Below are 23,488 nucleotides of genomic sequence, written 5' to 3' on the forward strand. Positions count from 1 at the left end.
TGTACTTGACTCCTATTCAAAACACTGTATTCCTTTTCTTTCAAGCATATTACAGATGGTTATGCTGCAAAAAAAAAATTATTGTTTATATTCCCTTTCAAGATCTGTTCATACAAAAAAAAAAGTCTGTTGTTTTCCTGCTAGCCAGAATATCAGGGATCACTAGAAAGAGCAGCCCTGCATATGTCTCCCTTATTGAGGCTGCAATGACTCGTGCAAACTGGATGGAGGGTCCAGGTGATCCTGTTTCACCATTGCTATTTCTCTGTGCTGACCCACACAGTAAGTGAATGTCTTCAAAGGAAGTAGGAAGACAGAACTTTAAATATCTTTGATAAGCTTCTTGGAGATGCATTAAAATATTCCTGTTACGTGTATCATTCTACACAGAAAACTCAACACTAAATAGGAGATCTCTATCCGGTTCACTTCCATGTTTTCTTGCTGTCATCACCTCTAAGATCTTTATTGCGTGGACCGAAGTGGAAACAAGAAAAAAATTACGTATGTCGGAGACAAACCCCTTCAAAAATCCATCACAGTTGAAGCCACACCAGCCATCTCATAATACCATTTACATTTTCTCCATCCCAAAGCCAAATCATCTCCTTTCCAAGGGAAAACAGAACACTCTGACTTAAGATACTCAGGTATCTGACTGATGAGGGCCATTATATTACTTAGAGAAAAAAATGATGAACTCAGGAATGAGAATTTGGTTGTATAGATGAGACTTAAAAACCCACATTTCTGTGGGACAACTTTTAATTTTCTGATATAGAAATCATCCTTTTACAGCTGCTCAAAGAGATCTTGGAATCAAAATGGCAGGATGTTTTCCTCATGAAATTCAATAGAGGGAAAAATAACAAAAATACATGAGAGGTAATTATGCTTTTCATAGTCATCTCCAAAATATGTTACAACTTGTGTTGAGATTTGCTTCCCAATACCTTTACAAACACAGAATCATAGAATCAAAGAATATGCTGAGTTGGAACATGGATTCCTACTCTTAGCCCTGCACAGGACAGCCCCAAGAGTCACACCATGTAACTGAGAATATTGTCCAAATGCTCCTTGAACTCTGTCAGGCTTCGTGCTGTGATCACTTCCCTGGGGAGCCTGTTCCAGTGCCCAGCCACCCTCTGGGTGAAGAACCTCTTTCTAAAAGCCAACCTAAACTTCCCCTGACACAACTTCAGGCCATTCCCTTGGGTCCTGTCACTGGTCACCACAGAAAAGAGATCAGTGCCTGCCCCTCATCTTCCTCTCATGAGAAAGTTGTAGACTGCGATGAGGTTTCCCCTCACTCTTCTGTTCTCCAGGCTGAACAGACCAAGTGACCTCAGCCTCTCCTCATATGGCTTCCCCTCAAGGCCCTTCACCATCTCTGTTGCCCTCCTTTGGACACTAAGACCTTAATACCTTTCTTATATTGTCATACTCAAAACTGCACACAATATTCAAGGTGAGGCTGCACCAGTGAAGAGCAGAGCAGGGCAATCACCTCCCTGGACCGGCTGGAGATGCTCTGCCTGATGCCCCCCAGGACATGGTTGGCCCTCCTGGCTGCCAGGGCACTGCTGACTCACATTCAACTTGCCATCGATCAGGACCCCCAGGTCCCTTTCCATGGCACTGCTTTCCAGCATCTCATTCCCCAGTCTGTCTGTACATCTGGGATTGCCCCATCCCAGGTGCAGAATCCAGCACTTTCCCTTGTTGAACTTCATATGATAACACTGTGGTGGAAAATGTTCAAGCTCTATTGACTTTGATAGAACTGTAGCACCCTACAACAGCTAGGGATATGAATATAAGTATTCATGAGCCTTTTCATGTGTGTACAGATATGAAGAGTCTGATTTATTTAATCAGATTTATGCAAAAGTATATTCCTGTGGAGCAGAGGGTTTAGTGCCACATCATGCAATGATAGGATACCCAGTATTTTAGGTTTCAGAATATATATTCTGTGAGTTTTTATCAAATAGTGTAATGTATTAAAGAATATTTTAATAAAACAACTTTCTTGTGGTAAAATCAAGGGAAAATAACTTATGGTAGTTCTTTGAGATGTTAGCCACTTTTTATTGAGGACTGGCTCTTTGTAACTATAGGTATAAATCATTTATCATTTGTTATCTCAGACACTCTGCCAGCAATCCTTGCTTTAGAAATGTATTTCATCACATTTCTCAATGTTAAATTTATGGCTCAATTAAAGTCAATCTTAGCCTATCAGCTTTCAAAGTGTGTATACAATTAATACAAATAAAATAGAAAGCCATCATTTCTCATGTCATGGTTTTCAAAACAGAAAAAATTTAAATCAATGCTTTCTTTACAGGTAATGGAATTTAGCATATGTCTGTAGGCTGTGCTACTTTCACCTGAGCTGATAAAATGCAGGCAGTGCTTTTCTTCCCTGCAAACCAGTAATTTATTCATGTTCTGTAGGCTTAGGGCTGACATCCACATAAAAGCTTGCACAAATTAAAGATTTAGGAGTGGTGTTGTTGAGAGGGTGTTTGTTTTACCCTCCAAAGCGTGCTCATGAAGGCTTTTCAAAACCTACAGAACACTATTTGTTGTCACTGTGCTTTATATGAAGCAATGAAATGATCAGGACATGACAGGGACCAAACAAACAGTGGAGTTACTGCTCTGTCTCAGTGCTGAAGGATGGAGGAGTCCAGTCATTGCCTGAGGACAACCCAGGTACCAAATGGACTGCAGCTTGCACATTCAGAGGATGCAAGACTCACAAATATTTTTTAACAATTTTCTTTTATGTGGAAAAAAATACCATTGCACCATGTATGTTATCAGAAAATGGATTAGATATAATTATATTTTGCAAGTGTTTTCATTAAGGTTTAGGGAAAAGCCATCACAAAGTTTTTGATGTCAGTGCTCCAGTTAGCTGGCCTTCAGCCCTTCTATTTTTATACAGATCTGTGTCAGGTAAACCATGTGCAGTTGTAAATAAATCCTGTCAACACATTTAGCTGCATTAAAAAAAACCCTCTGAATATACAATATCAGGATTATAAAAGATCTACAGAGGGTATTGTTATGTGTGATCATTCTGTGGACCTGCAAATATCTGAGCTGCATAGCAAAATATTTTCTTTTTTATTTTCCTTTTTTTAAGAACAATGGTGTGTCAGTTTATCTTGGCAGCATTCCACATTATTCAGTAATAAAGGTCACCTCGATACCTCGCCACAGGCTCATCTCCAGATGTGCTTGCTCCTAATCTATACAGTTCTACACAGCTGGCAACAACAGGAGGAACTATTTATAATACATTGATAAACCTTTTTACCATTCAGCCAATTGATTCTCTATTTGTGCCTGCTGCTAGGTTTAACATGATTTTCTCAATGAAATGTTAATATGCTTCACTAAAACACTGACACTCACAAGTCATAATGAGGTCATTGAATACACAATCCAACATGCAGCATTGTACACCAGAGTAGAATAACAATTAAATCCTTCCTCTGAGGATTAAGAGGGTTATTCTGATAGACTTCTATAAGCCTGGGCTTCCTTGCATGGCACAGAGAAGTGCAATTCAAAGACAAGGAGGCAGCAGAGCGGCTCAAGGCAGCATCAGTACTGTGCAATGCCCCAAGTTGAGTTTGCTGGGAGAGAGCCAGGATCTGCACTCTACATTTCTCCAGGCTGTGTCCAAGAACTCACTCAGGGTGACCCTCACACCTGAGCTGGGCATAGGCAGGGCTGAAGGGGTGGCTGTGTGGGAGAAGACCCAGGACTGACAATGCCAGAGCAGGGACACTGTCAAAGAGACTGAAGCCATGAGTGATCCATGCTGGGGATGGGATACCCTGAAACAAATAACAGCCAAGAAAAATCAGCAAGAATCAGATATCAGCAGAAAAAAAAACAATGCACACGGAGTGACAGACACAAACCATCATGCCCACAACCACAAACCTCCTGTGCCTCACAGGCAGAGTTGAGACAGAGTAAGTATAACTTGTGGTGAAAATAGGGGAAATTGAGAATAGGAGGTAGAATGAGAAGTATTCTAAGTGTTTGTATTCTCTTTCTTTTTCTTCTCTCAATACCTGAATGAATGATCAGAAGTTTGTGTTGTCAATAAATTAAATTATTTAAAAAAAAATTAAACCATAACAGCACCCTGATAGCTGCTCACTTTTCTCATTTCTTAGCTCAGATTGCATGGTTGCATTGGGTTTGCACGGCCAGGTTTTGACAACAGGGGAACTGTAGAGGTGGCTTCTGTGAGAAGCTCCCAGAAGCCTCTCCCATGTCCAAGAGAGCAAATGCCAACTGGCTCCAAGACGGATCCACTGCTGGCCAAGGCCAAGCCCATCAGTGACAGTGGTAGCACTTCTGGGATAACAAATTTAGGAAGCATGAAAGTTGCTGTGTAACAGCAACAGCAGATGGCGAGAGAATATGTGAAAACAATAGCCCTGAAGACACCAAGGTTAGAGAAGAGAGGGAGAAGGTGCTTCAGACCCTGAGCAGAGTTTTTCCTGCAGCCTGTGGTGAAGACTGTGGTGGGGCATGCTGTCCTTCTGCAGCCCATGGAGGTCCATAGTGGAGCACATATGCACATGCATCTCCTGGAGGATCCCACACCACAGCAGGTAGATGCTCGAAGGAGGCTGTGACCCCGTTGGAAGCCCATCCTGGAGCAGTCCTGGCAGGACCTGTGGACATGTGGAGAGAGGAGCCCACACTGTAGCGGGTTTGCTGACATGACTTGTGACCCCACAGGGGACCTACACTGGAACTGCTTCTTCCTCAAGGACTGCACCCCATGGAAGGGACCCACAATCGAGCAGTTTGTGAACACCTGCACCCATGGGAAGGGCTCACACTGGAAGACTGTCTCCCATAGGGAGGGACCCCAGGCTGGAGCAGAAAAAGAATGTGAGGAGCTCTCTCTCTGAGGAGGAAGGAGCAGCAGAAATAACATGTGATGAAGTGACCAGAGGCCCCCATTCCCTTACCTCCCGCACCTCTTGGTGGGAGGAGGTAGAGAATTGTGAATAAAGTTAAGCCAGGGAAGAAGGGAGAGGTAGGAGGAAGGCTTTTTTTAAGATTGGGGTTTGCTTCTCATTATCCTACTCTAATGTTTTTGGTAATAAATTAAACTAGATTCCCCAAGTGGAGTCTGTTTTCCGTGATGGTCATTGGTGAGTGATCTCTCCCTGTCCTTATCTTGACCACAAGCCTTTTGCTGTATTTCCTCTCCCCTGCCCAGCTGAGGAGGGGTGTGACACAGAAGCTTTAGTGAGCACCTGGCATCTATCCAGGGTCAACCCACCACAGTAACCAAAATATTCTTTTATGTCCTTAACATATCAAAAAAATCTTCCTCTTGTAGTCCTCCATTTAATCATGGTCTGACCTTTTCTTGTTCCTACCATGATGCTTTATGCACTGGTTTCTTCCCATAACCTTTTTTCCTTTCCCAGCACCCACTGGAGGCTTTCTTCTCACCACCAAGTTTCTGCTGAGGCCCAGTTCATCATCAGTCAGGTTTCCCAACTTCTCTTTCCAGGATACTGACACTCACTGTGTGCCTGACCCCATTCAGTCTTTTTGTTTCCTTCAGTTACCACGACCAGCCTGTGGCCTTGAACATCTTCCTAGTCATATGTTGGTCTGACAGAAGGAAGACCTTGGCATAGGTAAGGATATATGTAGATAAACTGGGGGATGAATGGATTAAGGACAGCTCCTCAAATGCAAACTTGATGTGGCTCATAGTAAGAGGCTTAAAACTAATCAGTTCGTTACATCTGAGTGCAAGGGCAGATGAGAATGGCTCTAAAGTAGACAGGTGTAAGATGATTCCAGCATGATCCATACCAACAAACATAGAAATAAATACAGAATCGTGCTGGTAAAAGTACAACAAGCAGCTAGGAGCAGTGGTAAAGAATGAAAGTGGTGGGTTACTAGTACAGAGTTGTCCGAGTTAATTGGTAAATCCACTGATGTATTTCCATGTAGTTATATATAAAAAAAGATAGTTGGATAAAGAGAAACAGTTGGTCAGTTCTGGGAAGCAGAGGTGCTGCAAAAATCTTTAGATTATCTAAGATAATCATCAGAATACAATTTTTTTGGTAGTTTGCTGACCCTGATCACCCTACTAAGGAAGTAGCTCATGTAAAACACCTTAAACACAGAAAGAAGATGGCTGAAAGGATTAATGCTGTTCTTCCATGGGTAAACAGAAGAATATTAATCGAGAATAGAAAGGTCACATTACCTCTGTAAGTACACTGAAGGGATTACCTGTTCTGAAACTTAATGAATCTTTGAATATATAAATCTGAATGCTTTTTCTTCTCAAGTCATGTTACAAAGAATCTACATGGATTGCATAGTGCTGTTTCTCTAGGTCCTATCAATCCTTCCCTTTCGCTACATCAGTCCTCATGCTCTTGCCTGGCAGTGAGCATGCAGAGCTGTGTCTGATCTCTGCATTGAAGTGAGAGAACAATCAGACTCGTGCTTAGACCAGTAGTTAAGCCAGCCATCTGTTTCTTGTGTTTATTTATTTGAAATAACAGAAAATATGTGATAGCAGATTTTAGGCTGACCACCACAACAGTAAGCTGATCTATATCACAATAGAGATCAAGGCTTATAATTTTCATTATTGGTGGGATTAAGACCTAGAAGAAGGCTAATTTTTTTAATTCAATGCCAATGAGGATCATTTCTTTTGACTTCTTGTTGTCAAGATTTACAGAATCATATTGTGCATCTAGCTGTCTTCATGGGGATCATTGTTTATTATAGTGTCAAGGGATACTTGGAGACAAAAATTCAGATCTTGACAACTGACTTGTACATAAAGCAGCATGTATTAAATTTGTGCGCAAATTTTCAAAATCCCACCTCATGGCCTGGTAATTGAATGTTGGTACAAAAAAGGCCCTGTTCATAGGTGCAGTTCTCAGTTCCATCTGTGCAGATGTGAGTGTGCAGTTTTATTATCCATAGATGTCAGGTTGGTCCTCAGGTTCTGGAAGCATACTTGAAAAATGAGTAAATTTTCCCAGGAAAAACATCTCTCTTCTCTGGGAGTAATACTTTTCTTACTTCATGCTCTCACTTTTGGGACAGTACATTGTTAAAATTAATTCCATTCAAGAAATTCTGCATTGTAATTTTGCCCATACTTTGGGAAAAAAATAACGAAAAGCTCCTGCAGTGTCTCAAGTTTCTACTAAGATCATGCTGATATGACCTATGCTGCTCAAGGGATATAAGTGGTCTGTATTCCTCTTCATTCAGGAGTGAAATCCATTCATTTACCCATCCATAAATATATGGAAGTAATGGAAAAGACAATCTTCCAAATGGAAGCTAACAGCATGTTTCTAGTCAGATATAAAGCATTTAAAATCGTTCTCCACCTCCCACTTCTCCAAAAGCAGAGTTATCACTAGAATAAGATTTCGATCTTTATAATATCAGCAGTACTTTGCGTTTTAAGTGTTGGCATAGAATGGGGACTTGGAAGCATCTCAAGACATAAAGAACTGCAGACTCTTACACTGACAGGAGAAGCAAAGACAGGCAAAGGGAGCAGAGACAGAAGTCCCTGCAGTTCTACAGGGAAATGCAATCTCAATGGGGATGACGCAGGTAACCATGGTAAGACCCTGAAGATTTAGGAGTTTGAACAGTACTTCAAAGACTCGGCTTTCTCTGTATCTTTGTGAAAACCTCCATGGAAATGTCTAGCCTTTGGAGGTGACCTGGATTCTACCTTTGTACTTCAACTGTCATTATAATTCCAAATCACAAAATGATTTTAACAAAATTGCTATGTGTAAATTCCTATGTTTATAAACAAGCATTCGCTTGAGCAACTCCTACCACTTGTCACGTATCAAGGAAATAATGGCAAGTCCTTTTAATTCATTACACCTTACTAAGAGTGACATTGAGAAATGGTTTTTCAAATGTCACTTCCTAATATCTCAGTCTCCTAAAATACTGTTCCATAGCAATTGTATAATGTACTTTAGTATTCCATAAATAATCTCACTCATTTAAAAAAAAAACAACACAAACAAAGGAAAATCCCTGCCTCGGCCTCTAACTGAGTGTTTCCTGCAACAGGTAGAAAAATCCATGCATTTTGACATCATTTCCTTGGGACAAGGTTCCAAATATCAAATTATAAATCCAGTAGAAGAGTAATCCTTATTTCTGTAGGTAAACAAAACACACTATTGGTTCATTTAAGTGATAGCTTCTTGAGGTAAGAATAGTCTACCATGTTTTTCTAAGACTTACAGAAATTAAAACTGTAGCAGCTAATATGGGGATGAAAAATTATACTGAATTAAACAAAAATTTAAGTGTGACCTCTATGTTATGGAGATGGTCAAAGTAACACATTTAAACAGTAACAGGGCAGTTCAAGCAAATATTTTCCAGCGAATGCATTAAGTTTATGCATGGCTGCATGAATATATGTTTATGGGCTACTTCTATACTAACTGTAGTGGTGAATGCAGTTGCATTTTAATGAAGATAAACATTTCCACAAGCAGCTAATCTCATATGGGTAAATAAAAGAGATTACCCAAATAAACTACTGTGGAACACTAGATTGCTCTGTACTGCATTTGTTGGTCAGTGTAATCTTGTGTTTCTATTTAGTTCTGACAGCTAAGGAAATACACTGTTTAATGGATAATAACCTGTACTTTCAAAATGAAATCAGGAAAAAAAAAGAGAGAAAAGAAAAGGCATGATTTCTAACACAGATTTCAACATCTAAGCATTTTTTCTTTATACTAAGAAAAAGCAAAGTACCTGCCCTTTGAAGATCTTGCTAATTATATGTCTCCAGTCTCACAAGACTTCTATTGTTTATCAGCTCTTCTCAAGTAAACTTATCTTACATATGGACTTTTCTTATTATTTCTACCTTCCCACATGTTATTCTGAACCATTTCCAGTTCTCTTCTCCACCACTTCTTTCTTACCCATCCACAACTTCTGGTTTCTTCTGCTCTCCTTTGCTGTTCATATCTCACATAGCTCCATAGCTCTTTCTCTTCCCCCTATGACCAAATTCGTGCTGTTTGCTTATCTGAGCTCTTTCTATCCCCTTTTTGCAGATCTGAAGAATCCTGTATTTTCCCTTTTACATCCTTTTCTGCAAGTATTGATCTCCTCTGATTTTACTGGGTGCTAGGAGCAACTTGCTTAAAACCAAAGCAATCAAAACCAACATATGCTTCCTTCCCCAGAGCAGTCCTAGATGGTTTTTCATCACCCGTGGAAATAGGATTATTCTACTGAACCCATTTAGGTATTTTTGTAATAGCCTTTTGCATCAGTATATTTGCCAGAAACATTTCTCAATGAAAACTCTCATGACTTTGTCCTGGTGGAATGCCCACCTTCAATTCTGATCAGTAAAAATCCCATTAGAGAAGAGCTCTCTGTAACTTAAAACCTGCAGTAGGACCTTGGATGAGATTCTAAGGGGAAGTCAATAGCTTTCAGTCTAAAAGATCGAGTTTATACAATAACTGGCAGCCTCTGCTCTCTGGGCGAAAAAAAAAAAAAAGAGATACGGAGAATGAGGTGTAAAGTATTTAAATCTTCACCTGGTAAGATTCAGCTAATATTGCCTTGGGCATGAAAGCACTTAGCAGAGTACACTCACTGATAGTCTCCTCCATCCAGTATTTATACTTTCCCCTCCATTTTATAAGTACTTTATTTTTTCAAGAGTAGGTCAGACCCAAATAGGGGGGAAAGTTGTCTGTTGGAAACTGAAGGATTTGCACACAGTAGAATTAATTTGTCAATGTTCAGTGCCTTATTAATGATCTAGTGGTGCTAGCTAAGGCTACTAGGGCTATGTTCAGTTGAAACAGGCCTTTGGAATGAGGATTTGATAGGATTTAAACTTTCAGTTTGAATGATCTCAGTAGAGATCATTCTGAGTAGAGAACAATTGCATCAAGTCAAAAGATAACTCTGCAGTTTGACCCTGCTATTCTCTAGGGAATGCTGATTTACTCTGCTGTACTGTCATCTGTCTACACAAGTTAACTACTTGTATGTCAAAAACTTCTGGAAAACTGTGTTAGAGTGATGTTGAGGGTCTGGCTTGATCTCTACACACAAGTAAACCTCTGTATGGTGCTATGTTACCTTACCTGGCTGAAGAGTAAGACATTAATTGCAAAGCAAGCTATAAATTTTGAAAGACTTCAGAAATTCTGAAGAAAAATAGCACGATTTAAAGAAGGAAAGGTAGGTTTAATTCTGAATTTTCCCAGCTTTCGTGGATATAAATCAAACCCTTCGTTATTTTAACTCTTTGAGGCGTGATATTTTCTTGGTCTTTCAGATCTCTCTCCTTTAGGTTTTCTATTGCGCTTACAATCATATAAAATCCATTGCTGTTATATAGGATTGTGGTTAACACTGAGGTCATTGAGTCTGCAACACACTATTAGTGAACCTCTTTAGACCCAACCATATTTTTTACATCACAGTGAAGAATTCATTCAGAATCCATGCCTGGATTGGTCTTGTACAATATTCTTGGCATTATGGATCAAGCCTCTTCACATATTACAACAAGCCAAATTTTTCAGATGTGTAGGTGTCCTGGTTTAAAAGTTAACCAGCAGGGGAAATGAACTCAACTCAAAAGAGAGATTTATAAGTCAGAATAACAATTTATTAAAATAATACAATAAGTACAATTATACAGACAGACAATTGGTTTTAACCCGCAAAACCTAAATGTATAACCCAGCACCCTGGGGTATGAACAAAAGTGGTGTTCCTTGGCCCCCCCCCCCGAGTCCAAAGTAAAGGGAGAGGGGAAAAACCTGCTGGTGGGAGAGCTGCTGCAGTCTGGTCAGAAATTGGTGATTGCAGTCCAGTTGAGGGTGGTGGTCTCAGTCTGGTTGAGAGCGGTGGTCTGCAGTCTTCCTCTGGATCCCACGAGAGGTGGAAAAGGTTCCGAAACTCCCAGTTTATATATTCTCCAGTTCAGGCGGGAGTTCTCAGTCCCTCCCTCAGAGCGGGGAATTCCATAAAAGGGCATGAGGATGCTCAGTCCCTCCCTCAGAGGGGGGAATTCCATAAAAGGGTATCAGAGCGGGAAATTCCATAAAAGGGTATGAGGACGGGAACATAGGCCTCTACTGACAACAGTTTCTGGGAAATGGCATGGAAGGCTATAGAATACACAGTTTTGGGTTACACCCATCCAGCGATGAATTGGTCCCAGCCGTTCTAACCAGGACAGTGGGTTACCCATGCTCCAAAGAATTCTATAGGTGATGCAAGACCTCACCAGCTCTTCAAATAATCAGTGTACATTTGAAATGTACTAAATTCAGAAAAACCACTTACATATTTGAAAACTAAAATCTGAATTACAGTCTCTAATGGCATGAAACAACATGAGATAAGCAAAGAGGGACTGTCAACTATTACTTCCAACTCTTTACACTCAGTTATTAGGGGCGTCAAATTAGGTCACAGAATCATAGAGCATGGCAAGTTGGAAGGGACCCACAAGGATCATGGAGTCCAGCTTCTGGCCCTGCACAGGACCATCCCCAAGAGTCACATTATGTGCCTGAGAGTATCATCCAAATGCTTCTTGAACTCTGTCAGGCTTGGTGCTGTGATCACTTCCCTGGGGAGCCTGTTCCAGTACCCAACCATCCTCTAGGTGAAGAACCTTTTCCCAATATCCAACCTGAACCTCCCCTGACACAACTTCAGGCCGTTCCCTCAAGTCCTGTCACTGGTCACCAGATAAGAGATCAGTGCCTGCCGCCCTTCTTCTTCCCCTCATGAAGAAGTTGTACACTGCAACAAGTCTCCTCTTTCTCCTCAGTCTCCTCTTTCCAGGCTGAACAGACCAAGTGACCTCAGCCACTCCTCATATGGCTTCCCCTCAAGGCCCTTCACCATCTCTGTTGCCCTCCTTTGGACACTCTCTAAGAGCTCAATATCTTCTTACGTTGTAGTGCTCAAAACTGCACACAGTATTCGAGGTGAGGCTGCACCAGTGCAGAACAGAATGGGACAATCACCTCCCTCAACTGGCTGGCAATGCTTTGCCTGATGCCCTCCTCTCTGCCAGGGCACTGCTGACTCATATTCAACTTGCCATCAACCAGGACCCCCAGGTCCCTTTCCATGGCACTGCTTTCCAGCATCTCATTCCACAGTCTGTATGTGCATCCAGGGTTGCCCCATCCCAGGTGTGCAATCCAGCACTTTCCCTTGTTGAACTTCACATGGTTGGTGATTGCTCAGCCCTCTAATTTGTTGAGGTCTCTCTGCAGGGCCTCCCTGCCTTCAAGGGAGTCAACAGCTCCTCCCAGTTTTGTGTCATCTACAAACTTGCTTAGTATCCCTTCCAGTCCTGCATCCAAGTCATTTATGAAGATGTTGAAGAGCACAGGGCCCAAGATGGAGCCCTGTGTTACCCCACTAGTGACTGGTCACCAGTCTGATATCACCCCATTCACTATTACCCTCTGTGCTCGACCTGTGAGCCAATTGCTCACCCACTGCATCATGTGTTTATCCAGCTGTGTTCTGGGCATTTTGTCCAGAAGGATCCTGTGAGAGACAGTATCAAAAGCTTTACTGAAATCCAGAAAGATTACATCAACTGGCTTCCCTTGATCAACTAGGTGGGTTACCTTGTCATAAAAGGAAATCAGGTTTGATAAGCAGGACTTTCCTCTCGTGAAGCCGTGTTGGCTGTGACCAATGACTGCGTTGTCTTTCAGGTGTTTTTCAATATCTGCCAGAACAATCTTCTCCACAACTTTACCTTGCACTGAAGTGACACTGACAGACCTGTATTTTCTGGGATCCTCCTTCCTGCCCTTCTTGAACATCAAGATAACATCTGCTAGCTTCCAGTCAACCGGGACTTCTCTGGATTCCCAAGACCTTTCAGAAATCATTGATAGAGGTTTGCAATGACATCAGCCAGCTTTTTGAGGATTCTTGGGTGAATTCCATCAGGCCCCATAGATTTGTAGGGATCCAGCTGGAGCAGCAGATCCTGCACAATTCCAGGGTCAACTGGGAGTTGATAATTCTTACAGTCATGGTCCTGCAGCTCAGGGCACTGAGACCCCCTTGATCCCTCATCCATGTTGAAGACAGAGGCAAAGAAAGTGTTAAACACCTCTGCCTTGTCTCTGTTCCTGTGGGCCTATGCTATTTTATAGTCTATTGCCCTTAATAAACGGGAAAAGAGTTCCAGTGAAGCAAAAAGAGGCTGTCCTTCAAATATGGGTGGTTAATATGGGAAGCTTCTTAAAAGAGTTTGTTGTGGACTCCAAATGTTTGCATGATTTCAAGGGGAAAAATACCTGGAATAGAAATCCATCAAGCAATATGGTCAAACAGAAAGTGTGACTCACTCAGTAAGTCCTACAGCTTCAGGTGTCTGGGAGCTGAGAGAGTGCTTGTGCAAACCATCATGCACATTTGTCCTGCTCCTCTACTTCGCATATTGTGTTCTGAGCATACCCGGAAGCAGGACAGAGACTTGTATGTAACTTCAGGCTAACCCAGCACACCTACTTTTAGGTTACTATGTCTTCTTCTATTCTTAAAGAATATTTTTAAATTATTTTCTTACTTTGTTGCTAACCCTTTCTTCTCCCTTCCCTTTAACTCATCTTACCTCTCTTCTCTTTTCACTTCAATCATGTCTATGCAATTTTTAATTTTTTTGGTGGGGAGGGCTTGGGTGTTGTTTGTTTATTTCTTTTTATGTTTACCTTAGATCTACTAGTATGTGCTACAAATAAATTAGCATTTTAATTTACAGAAAAAATCCTGCTGGCTTTTCTCTCCTGGACCTGTCTATCTAATAAAGCCAAAGAAAACTGTTCGCAACAGAAATCATATTTTTTTCAGATGGAGTGATGCACAGATAAAGAGAAATGTACTCTGCTTTTTAAGACACTTCAAAATAGATCTCTTAACTGAATTCAGAATGAGTAACAAGCACAAAAGTCCAAATCCAGATAATTTCTTAATTTCTGATCAAGGAAGTCAAGGGTATAAAATTCAGGGAGAGCATTTCATTGAGGACAAAATCACTGAGTTCCTCAGTGACGCCATCAGCATTTGGTCCACTGATTTTACACTGAAATGCTGACACACCCTTACTGCTGCAGTGCACACCATGTTGCTATAATTATTTTTTACTCATATTCAGCACTTGAGGTACTGCTTGGATGTAGCTGTACTCCTGTAGCAAAGCTGGCAAGTTTTCCACTTTCAACAGAACAATGTAAAATTATATTTCTCAGTTGAGAAAGAAAAAAAAGACATGAAGTCCAAGGGCTCATTTGGCCCTTTTGCAGGAATGTAAACCCAAGTAAAAATACTGGATTGCAGGGCAGCAAGTGGTTTGTGCTGCTGTTCATGAGATGCAGCAAAGCTGGATGTTTTCTTTAATCCTAAACATGTTATCAGGTTACAATGACTGTGGAGTCAAAATAGTTTGGGGCATTGTCATTGTAAATGTTTCTGTTCATTCTTGTTTACCAATTGCAGAGATTTCACATAAAATCTCTGGAGTTCTCTTCCAAGAGCATTTTGTAGTGTACTAGTAATATAAAATCTTCTTGACAGTGTTGTTGGCATTTCCAGAAAGACAGGAACAAAAATAAACTCACAACAAATTGAAAACAAATTTGTATTAAAGAAAAAGAAGTTTGTTGAGTTGAAAAACTATTTTTTCATTTTTTCTTTAATTGTTAAAATAGTGTATCCAACTTGACTTGAAACAACTCTTTCCACTTGCAATAATTTTGAAACATATGCACTTTCCTCCCTCCCCCAAAAAGATGGAAGAGAAAGGGAATTTCAAAATTAAAATCTTGATTGAAAAGTTGAATAATTTCACTTGGAAAATGTCATAACTGTCGTAGTTTGAGATCCCCAAAATCCAATTCCCGAGTCCAAGCCCCCCTCCCACATCTCACCCTAGTGTGAGATGGGTTTTCCAGACAAAAATACAAGACTCAAAATGGGGGGAAGGGAATTATGTTACAATGCACTACATAAATAAATATTATAATACATCATATACAATCATAACTATCTCTCCTATGATAAATCAGTATTTACAATGGATCAAATCTCTTCTCCCTCCAACAAAAATCCAGGAGGGAAGAAGGAAGAGATCCTTTCCACTCTCAGAGCAGCAGTCTCTCTAGGACAGCAGTCTCTCTTCTTCCATGCAGCAGCTGTAGCTGGATCTCTTTCCATTACACACGAGGGGGGTTTCCAAGCCCCTCTTGGCCCTTCGACTCCAAGCGAGGGTCTTTCTCTTCCGTGGACTGCGTAGCAGGGACAAGGCTTGCCTCACCACGTCATACCATGGGGTGTAAGACATCCCATGAAGGTCCCTTCCTCAAGGGATCAAGTTCCCTTGAGTCAGAACGTCTCGGGCACCTTTCAGTTGAAAACCTTTGCCTCAAGAGTTCTATCAGAGCTCCTGTGCTCGGTCTCGAAACTGCCAGCTTGGCAGCAGCAGCGGGGGAGACAAGGTCACCCCTCCACATTCCATCTGGCCGTCCCAGTCCAGCTTCCAGGATGTCTTGAGCTTCTTAGCTCCTCTCTCCGGCGCATGTTGCACTCCAAGATTCCTCTCAAATAGGAGTCCATCTCCTCCTCCTCTCTAGGAGGTCTCAGAGGGGTTTGGGGAGTTTGTTTCAGTTCTTACCCCAAAACTCTGTCTGTAGAGCTTAGTTCTCTCTCTCTCTCTCCATTAGACATCTCTGTGTCTTTCTGCTTGGCTGCATGCTGCCTCTGCTGCTTCTTCTTATGTCTTTTGGCTCTTTGCCACTCTTCTCTGGTCAGTGCTGCTTCTGCCGCCGCTCCTGCTGCTGCCCACTCACAGTGGAGAAAAACTCCTTCAGCTTCCTAGCTACAGATACTTGGCCCAGTCTAACACTGTTCCAAGTTCCTGCAGCCCCCCAACCAGGGCTGGGGAAGCCCAGCCCCCAGTGGGGCTCCAGGGCCCTCTCCTCATGTCTTCAGAACATGGCCACTTCTCTCCAACAACAACAGCTACCCTTCTTTTCCGGTCTGGTTGTTGATATGTTTATATTTTGCAGGAGCGCTCATTGGCTCAACCCCAAGGGACACCTCCTCCTCAGGGTTACCATTTCTATAACTCCAGGGGGAAAACTTTTTTCCCCCACCACACATAACAAAACATATTTTTTTTAATCTTGTTTTCTTTCAGTGGAAAGAGCAATTCAATGAAGAGGAAATGCATTAATTACATCTTCAGAAAAAAAAAATCTGCATTTCTGGTCTTCAAAAAATTTTAACTGACAAACATTTTACCCTTTGAATGACAGCTTTACCCTATGAAACTTCTCCTCTTGCTTCAAATGCTATGCTTTTCTATGCAACACCCAGAATATCAGTGTGGTTCTTTATTTGTTTGGCACAAAGAAATAGTGCAGAGATTCTTAAAAGACGTCTCCTTTTCTACCCTGGGCCATAATGGCTTTCCCTATTTCACTTAACATTTTCCATCAGTTGATCTTGTAGTATGCATTTTTTAGCTTTTTAACCTTCTACCACACCCATTTCTTATCACTTTTCCTCATTCATTAACCCAATGAGAGAATTCTGCCCTGCTGTCTCTCCTATTTTCTCTGAGAATCTGACCCAAAGACACACAGAAGGTTATGGAAGAGTTTCTTTTGATTTCAGAGGGCTTTGAATATCAGACTAGATTCATACAACTGTCACCTTAACCATGTGCAGCTGGTGAGGGAGTCAACCAGGGAGGTGTCCCACTGGACTTGCTGTTTGTGAACAGAGAAGGACTTATGGGTGATGGGGTGGTTGGAGATGTCTTGGGCACAGAGATCACAAAATGAGTTTTTGATTCTTGAAGAAGTAAGGAAGGGGGCCAGTAGAACTGCTGCCTCGGAGTTCTGGAGAGCAGACTGGACTGTTTAGGAGACTGGTCGAGTGAGTCCCTTGGGAGGGAGGACTGAAGGACAAATAAGTCCAGGAAGGCTTGCTGTGCTTTCAGAAGGAGATCTTAAAGGCACAGGGGCAAGTCATCCCCATGTGTTGAAAGACAAATCAGAGGAAAGAAGACCAGCCTGGCTCAACAGAGAGCTTTTTCTGGAACTCAGGGAGAAAAAGATAATTTATCAGCTCTGGAAAAAGGGCAAGCGACTCAGGAGGACTACAAGGATGTTGTGAGGTTATGCAGAAAAAAATTAGGAGGGCAGAAGTCCAGCTAGAATTTTATCTGCCCATTGCTGTAAAAGACAACAAAAAGTGTTTCTGTAAATATGTCAGCAACAAAGAAGAGCCGAGGAGAATCTCCATCCTTTGTTGGATGTAGGGGGAAACATAGTGACATATTCATATATTACAGTGTGGAATGGTTTAGTGTCTGTATTAGTAACTGTGGCAATTTATTGTAGTGCACTATTGTGTTTCAACAGAAGAAACACTAAAAAAGAAAACCGGAAGCCATTACAATATGATACAGTTTCAAATTTGCCACTAAACCCTTTCAGTAACTTCAACTCAGTAAATCTGTTTAAGTTTATTGGCTTCACTTTGCTAATAGTATTAAGAAAGGAGATGGCTGAGAAACAATTCTGAATTCAGGGCAAGACTAGATAGTGGTGTCCCCTTGGAAAACATCTAAACATACTTTAACTGAGTTTCCAAGGCTTGTGCTTTGAATGTTACAATATTGACCTATGATATCTGCAGCAAAATCTGTCTTGATGCCTCCTTGAAGTCGGTGGCCAAGTGGGGGAAAAGCTAGTGCTGTGGGGATTTTGGGCAGCTCGTATTCCTCTGTGAAAGGAATAGAAACAAACCAACTAAAGCTGGCTATCAGGGGAAGCCTTGGTTCATGTATCAGCACATCTTATCTAATATTGGGATACTAGGGTCTGAAGGCATTGCTTGTTGTTACCCCATTTAAGAAAGAGAAGGAAAAAGAAGAAATAAAAAAAATAATAATTAGAAAGAAAAAAATTTGATTCGTAGTTGACGCAACTAGTATAAACACGAACATCATTAGAAGACAGGCACAAGACAAACAGCCTGCCACCTGCCAGAGAAATGTCTCAAACTTGATTAAGAAGGCAGATGAAAGTACTCAAATTCAGCATGCAAGAACACACCATGGAGTTCAGTTTGCTGCAGGAGAAGTGAGGATGATGTGAACTCATTGCTGGGTCAGAGCACACTGGGGACGCTTGAGCCTGTGCTGAGCAGAAAGAGGAGTTTTACAGAATACTATAGCTCAAAAGAAGATTAATACCTACTGATATTATAGACAAGTTTCCCAAATTCATCTCAGACTTGTACCTGCACAATTCAGGGACATGTCTTGCTCATATATTTTAAGGGAAGTTCTGTCCATTTTCTTAATCAGGACTGCAGATTAAGAATTTCAGAGAACAATGATTATATATTGGGACCAAGTTCAAGTCAGTGCATTATTTTCTCTGACCGTATTTTACCGTGATTACAATGTTTTCTGGTATAATTTTAATTTTGCATTTCTGATGTTTAGACTATTAAACAATGAAACACTATTAGTGTTTATCCTCTTTAAGCCACTGATACAAATTAAAAACTTTAAATCAAGAATAAGAAGCATTTTTCATATCTGGAAATGCAGAAAGTGATTCACTGTGCTATTTTTTGTGACAACACTATATTTGTCATGGCACAGCCACTTACTACGGCAGGCTTAGTTCAGGCTTGGTTTTGGGTTTGTTGTTTTTTTCTTTGTTGTTGTTTGAGAAGGAAGCAAGGATACTAACACTCACAAAAATATATTTCTATTAATTTCAATTTGTGATTTATTGGTAGTGATAAAGAAAATCTTAGCAGAATTTAAGTTTCTACCTCCAAAAGAACAATGTTCATTAGTTTTGTAACTAAAAAATACTCATCTCTTTTTCTCTTTGAGGTTTTCTGTATTTTCTTATAAATTATTCATTGTTTCATATTATGATTCTTGAGCTCATTCTCAGATCTATTAAATCCCTGTATATGTAAGCTTTATGAACACTGTTTGTAAAGATCATGTAGAGTCTAAGTGCATTAGTGACAGAGGTCATGAAATATTGATAGATTTAAGCACATCTGTGAGAGAAATAAGTATTTATGTCAGAGGCCTAAGAGGTGGCCTGTTCACCTACAACACAAAGCCCAGTGCAATATTGACACGTGATATCCTGCTATTTGGAATTAATCCATAAAATAACACTAGCTCCTGTATCAGAGGTACTACAGGTAATACAACCATCCCAGAATCTCAGGGGGATCCAGGGAGATGTTTTATCATTGCAGCAGTCATAGAGAGAAGGGAAGGAAATTAAAATGAAGAATAAAATATTCTTAAATACACAAAAGGGGTTTTTTAGTTAAGGTTAATTGACTGGTAAAATCTCCTTTTTTTTATTTCCCCAGTCAAGTTCACAGCAGAATATCAATGAGGTTTGTTGAAATGGAAACTTTTCAGTGTGCATAATTAGAGTAAATGAAATGTGCATCTATTCTCAATGTGCTTCTTTTATTTCTGTAAAATTTATCTTCTTTAAGAATGGAGGCAGGAAATAAATGGGGTGAATTCAACTTACATGAGAATGGTTTAAAAATTTCAAGACCAGCTCAAGAGCAACGATTGGGATCAGAAATCTGTTTCTGTGATAGGGGCGGACCCTTCTCAGCTTTGGTTTTGCCTGTGAAAAGCAGGCACCATTAACAAGAATTAAGCACATGGAGGCAACGGAGAAGCAGAGTGCATTTCCTCTCAGTGTGCTGCTGGAGTAACCTGATCTGAAAACCTTGTGATCTGTGTCAGATCTGAAAGAGGGCTATGCTCACTTCACATCAGTCTGTGCCAGAGATGGGAACGAGGTTTTGGTGGGTCTGACCCTGGAAGTAGGGACCAGTTAGGTTAAAGCACTGGGGCTGCAACAAACTGTAACTCTTTCCATTTCAGCAGTGACCCCATCAATGCTACACCTATTAAACCACAACAGGAGGATGGGCCACCAAGACAGACAGAGAAAACAGGCAGGAAAGGAAGAAAGAAAATTATGTAATCCTCTTTTGCAGGTGAGGAGATGGGGCAGCTGTCCTTTATCTAAGGACACACAGGAAGACTGGGCAGAGGCTGGGGCTGTGCTTTGAGCATCTACCTGGGTGTTCTAGGAGCTGTTCTCTCAAGAAGGAGTGGTCTGTCCACTCTACTTGCCAGCTGAGCCTTCACCACCTACTACTGTGCCAGTGCTCCTCTCCCACCCCAGCTGCTGAGTAACAGTGGCTGAAGCACCACCATGGTGTTCACTGAGAGCAGGTTTTCTTTTGCTCTTGTGACAAGCTGGGAATGTGTGTGTGGTTATGGGGTAGCAGAGCACAGATGATACATAGCAGCCTCCACTGGTCACTCTCCCTCACATGGGGTGCTGTGGATCAGTCATGGTCCTGGGAATGCACCTCTTGTCTCAAACCAGCCTTTTACTGGCTTAAATACCTGCTAGGCTCAGTGGTAGGGGGAAAATGTATGTGTGGAGCAGGAGAAGCAGTTAAATGCATTTCTGTGTAATTAAATCACCCATGAGGGACTTTTCAGTGTGATTGAACAGTCCATGAAAGCCCTCTGGATGTGACCAAGCACATTGTACTTCTGGTGCGCTTTTGTGGATGCCATCAGGATCACTGGAGAAACCAGCATAACAGAAATCTGAAAAACTTTACCTTGTCAGACACATTATACTGAGCTTCCAACCATGAAAGGTAAAAAAAGGCCGGGGTCAATGCATACTTCACTGGGTACGACCAGTTTTCCTCATTTAATTGTCACTGGACTTGCAAATGTCAGAAGTACAGACACAAAACAACAGAGGATGTTTTGTTAGAATGGCTGTTCACACTCTGTAGTTTTCTGCATTGGGGTGCCTCCTGCTATAAAACTTGAAGCTTACCAAGCCCAAAGCAAGTCTCTGCTGCTATTATTCACTTATTACTGCAGAATTGCTTAGCAGTTTCACAGGACATCCAGGGCACTGTTACAGCTGACACTGTGAGCAGGCTGCAAGAAACAGAGGAGCTGCCAGCCTGAGCAGATAGTCCTGTCCCAGGCAGGACAGAGAGCTGGCCAGCCGCCTGCTCGGAGCAGAGAGAGCACAGTGGGGGCTAGCCGGACACCAGTTGCAGCTGCCAAATTGTCTGCTGGGCAGATCATCCTGACTTTTGGAGTTTTCTCAGTTCCCTGGAAATAATTGCTTATTGGACATGCCCATATCTCTCCCTTTAAGTAGTTTCAGGGAGATGACTAACTTTATGAGGATAGAGGCAACTGAGATGAGTCCCAAAGTGACATACTCAGTATTGCACAGGAAACCTGATAAGGCTTGAGTGTGGAGGGGTTTTGTGTCCTGGTTTACCACCTATTCCACAAAAGCACCTTTCTTCTCCAGTTCAAACATTCACAACTCACTTTAGGAGGAAGAGAGTTGGTACACAGCATCTCTCATTCTATCTCCCAGCTCTTCCACTTCTTTGTACAAAGCACAACCTTATTTTCTAGAAACACCGTTCTCTTTCTTTTGTCCTCTGAAAAACGCTACTCTTGCACTTTTATTTTTCATGTCCTATGAATAAACATATCAATTGATGGGATATACATAGCAGTCAGACCAGAAAATGTAAAACATATTGCTATTAATTTGGGTCACATAAATCTTTGATTGTCACAGAAAAAACAAATCAACTAATTTTAGAAAACATTAATTCTGTTGTTTCATTTGACAAGCATTTCCAATCTGAATCTCAGATAAAATTTTTTACTTTCAGACACGCATGTGATGAGGGGGTCTGTCAGGTGCATGGCAAACAAGTGAGTCTTCTGTGCAAGATATTCAAATTCCTCCAGTATTACTTCACTTTCCCTCCCAAAGCACAAACAGTGGTAGCTATGCCTTAAAGACTGAACCTAGGCCTGACTTAGCTGTGCTTGAGGAGAAACTATGTTCTGTCTTTGTGCATTCTCTTTTCTTTATGATTCCTCTGTCAGACTTTTAACCTGCCGACCCTGAGCAAATTTGTCAAGACAAGATGGACATCTAGTTTTACAGGCTTGGGCAAAGTAAGCAACAAGAGAATAGAAACAGAAAAGCAGACCACTGGACTATAAATTGCAAAATCCCAGAAGCTAAACTCAAGGAGGGGCAGAAATTGAAACACTAACACAATATGAAAAGACACATGCCATTTAAATCAGCAGTGTAAAGGGTCAGTCTGCTATGGCAACATGGGAATTTTTGCCAGCTACTCTCTTTTTCACCTTGTCTTTAAAGGGCTTTGTTTCTCTGAGATGAGAAAATTGCATGCTTTCTTGAATAAAATTCCTTCATATGATGGTATTCCAGTTACTGCCCTGAAAGTAAAGTTTTTACTATGGGGTAAGTAAATTATGGTGAAGAAACTGAAGCAATCTGGGCCATATAGTAGGTGTATAGGAACCATTTCTTCCTGTGTAATAATATTTTTTGTCCAAGGCATGTTTCAAAGCTTATGTCCACAGCAAGATAACAATGCTGCAAATTTAGTAGGTCTCATATCTAATCTCCAGCTGAAGTGACAACCATAAAAAAAAAAAATTATCCCTGACAACAGGCTGACACTACTGGCACATCAGTCAGCTCTGATATGCTGATCACAGGGCCCTCTGATTGATTTCAAAATCCTGCAAGGATGATGTATTTGTACTAAACCATTCAAATATGCTCTTTTCTCTCTGCACAAACTGAATACTGTTAGGCAGCAGTTTCTCTTCCCCAGTCCCTCTCCTCCTCAAGAAATATCTGACATGCAGAGGTGCATAAGGCCTGGTCTGCTTGTCACTTCTCCTTATATCCTGGTGCTAGAGCCATCATGAGAGGAACTCATCTGGAAGAGATTACTCTTCAGGCACTATTGGGTTTTGCATTGTCTTGAATTGCTAAGGTAAAAATGCTTGAATAATGCTGTTCCTGTGGTGTCTCTGAGCTCCGTGTACCTTATTTAGGGTACCATTAGCAGTGCTGGCTAAGTAAGCATGAAGTGCAGCATCTGCTTTGCTCTCTGGAGAAGTGTAGTCCTGAACAGGCTACCCCTCCATGACAAAGCATTAGGGAAAGCTGGGGTTGCCTGAGCTAAGACTCCTGGAGCTGCCTCAGGGCAACTGCTTCTTGTGGTGGAATTGCTATGTATACATAGTACGTATTGTTTGAGAAAGTTTCCTGCCCTGACAGCACACACCAGAATAAGTATTTAATACAAATTTTACAAGTATATAGATTTGAAATAAGAGCTTTAAAGGACAATGAACAACTTAAGTATAGCCAAGACAATGTATTTC

This window comes from Neopelma chrysocephalum, unplaced genomic scaffold (genome assembly GCF_003984885.1).
Source record: "Neopelma chrysocephalum unplaced genomic scaffold, ASM398488v2 Primary Assembly neopelma1_25, whole genome shotgun sequence".
In the NCBI taxonomy this organism is placed as follows: domain Eukaryota; kingdom Metazoa; phylum Chordata; class Aves; order Passeriformes; family Pipridae; genus Neopelma; species Neopelma chrysocephalum.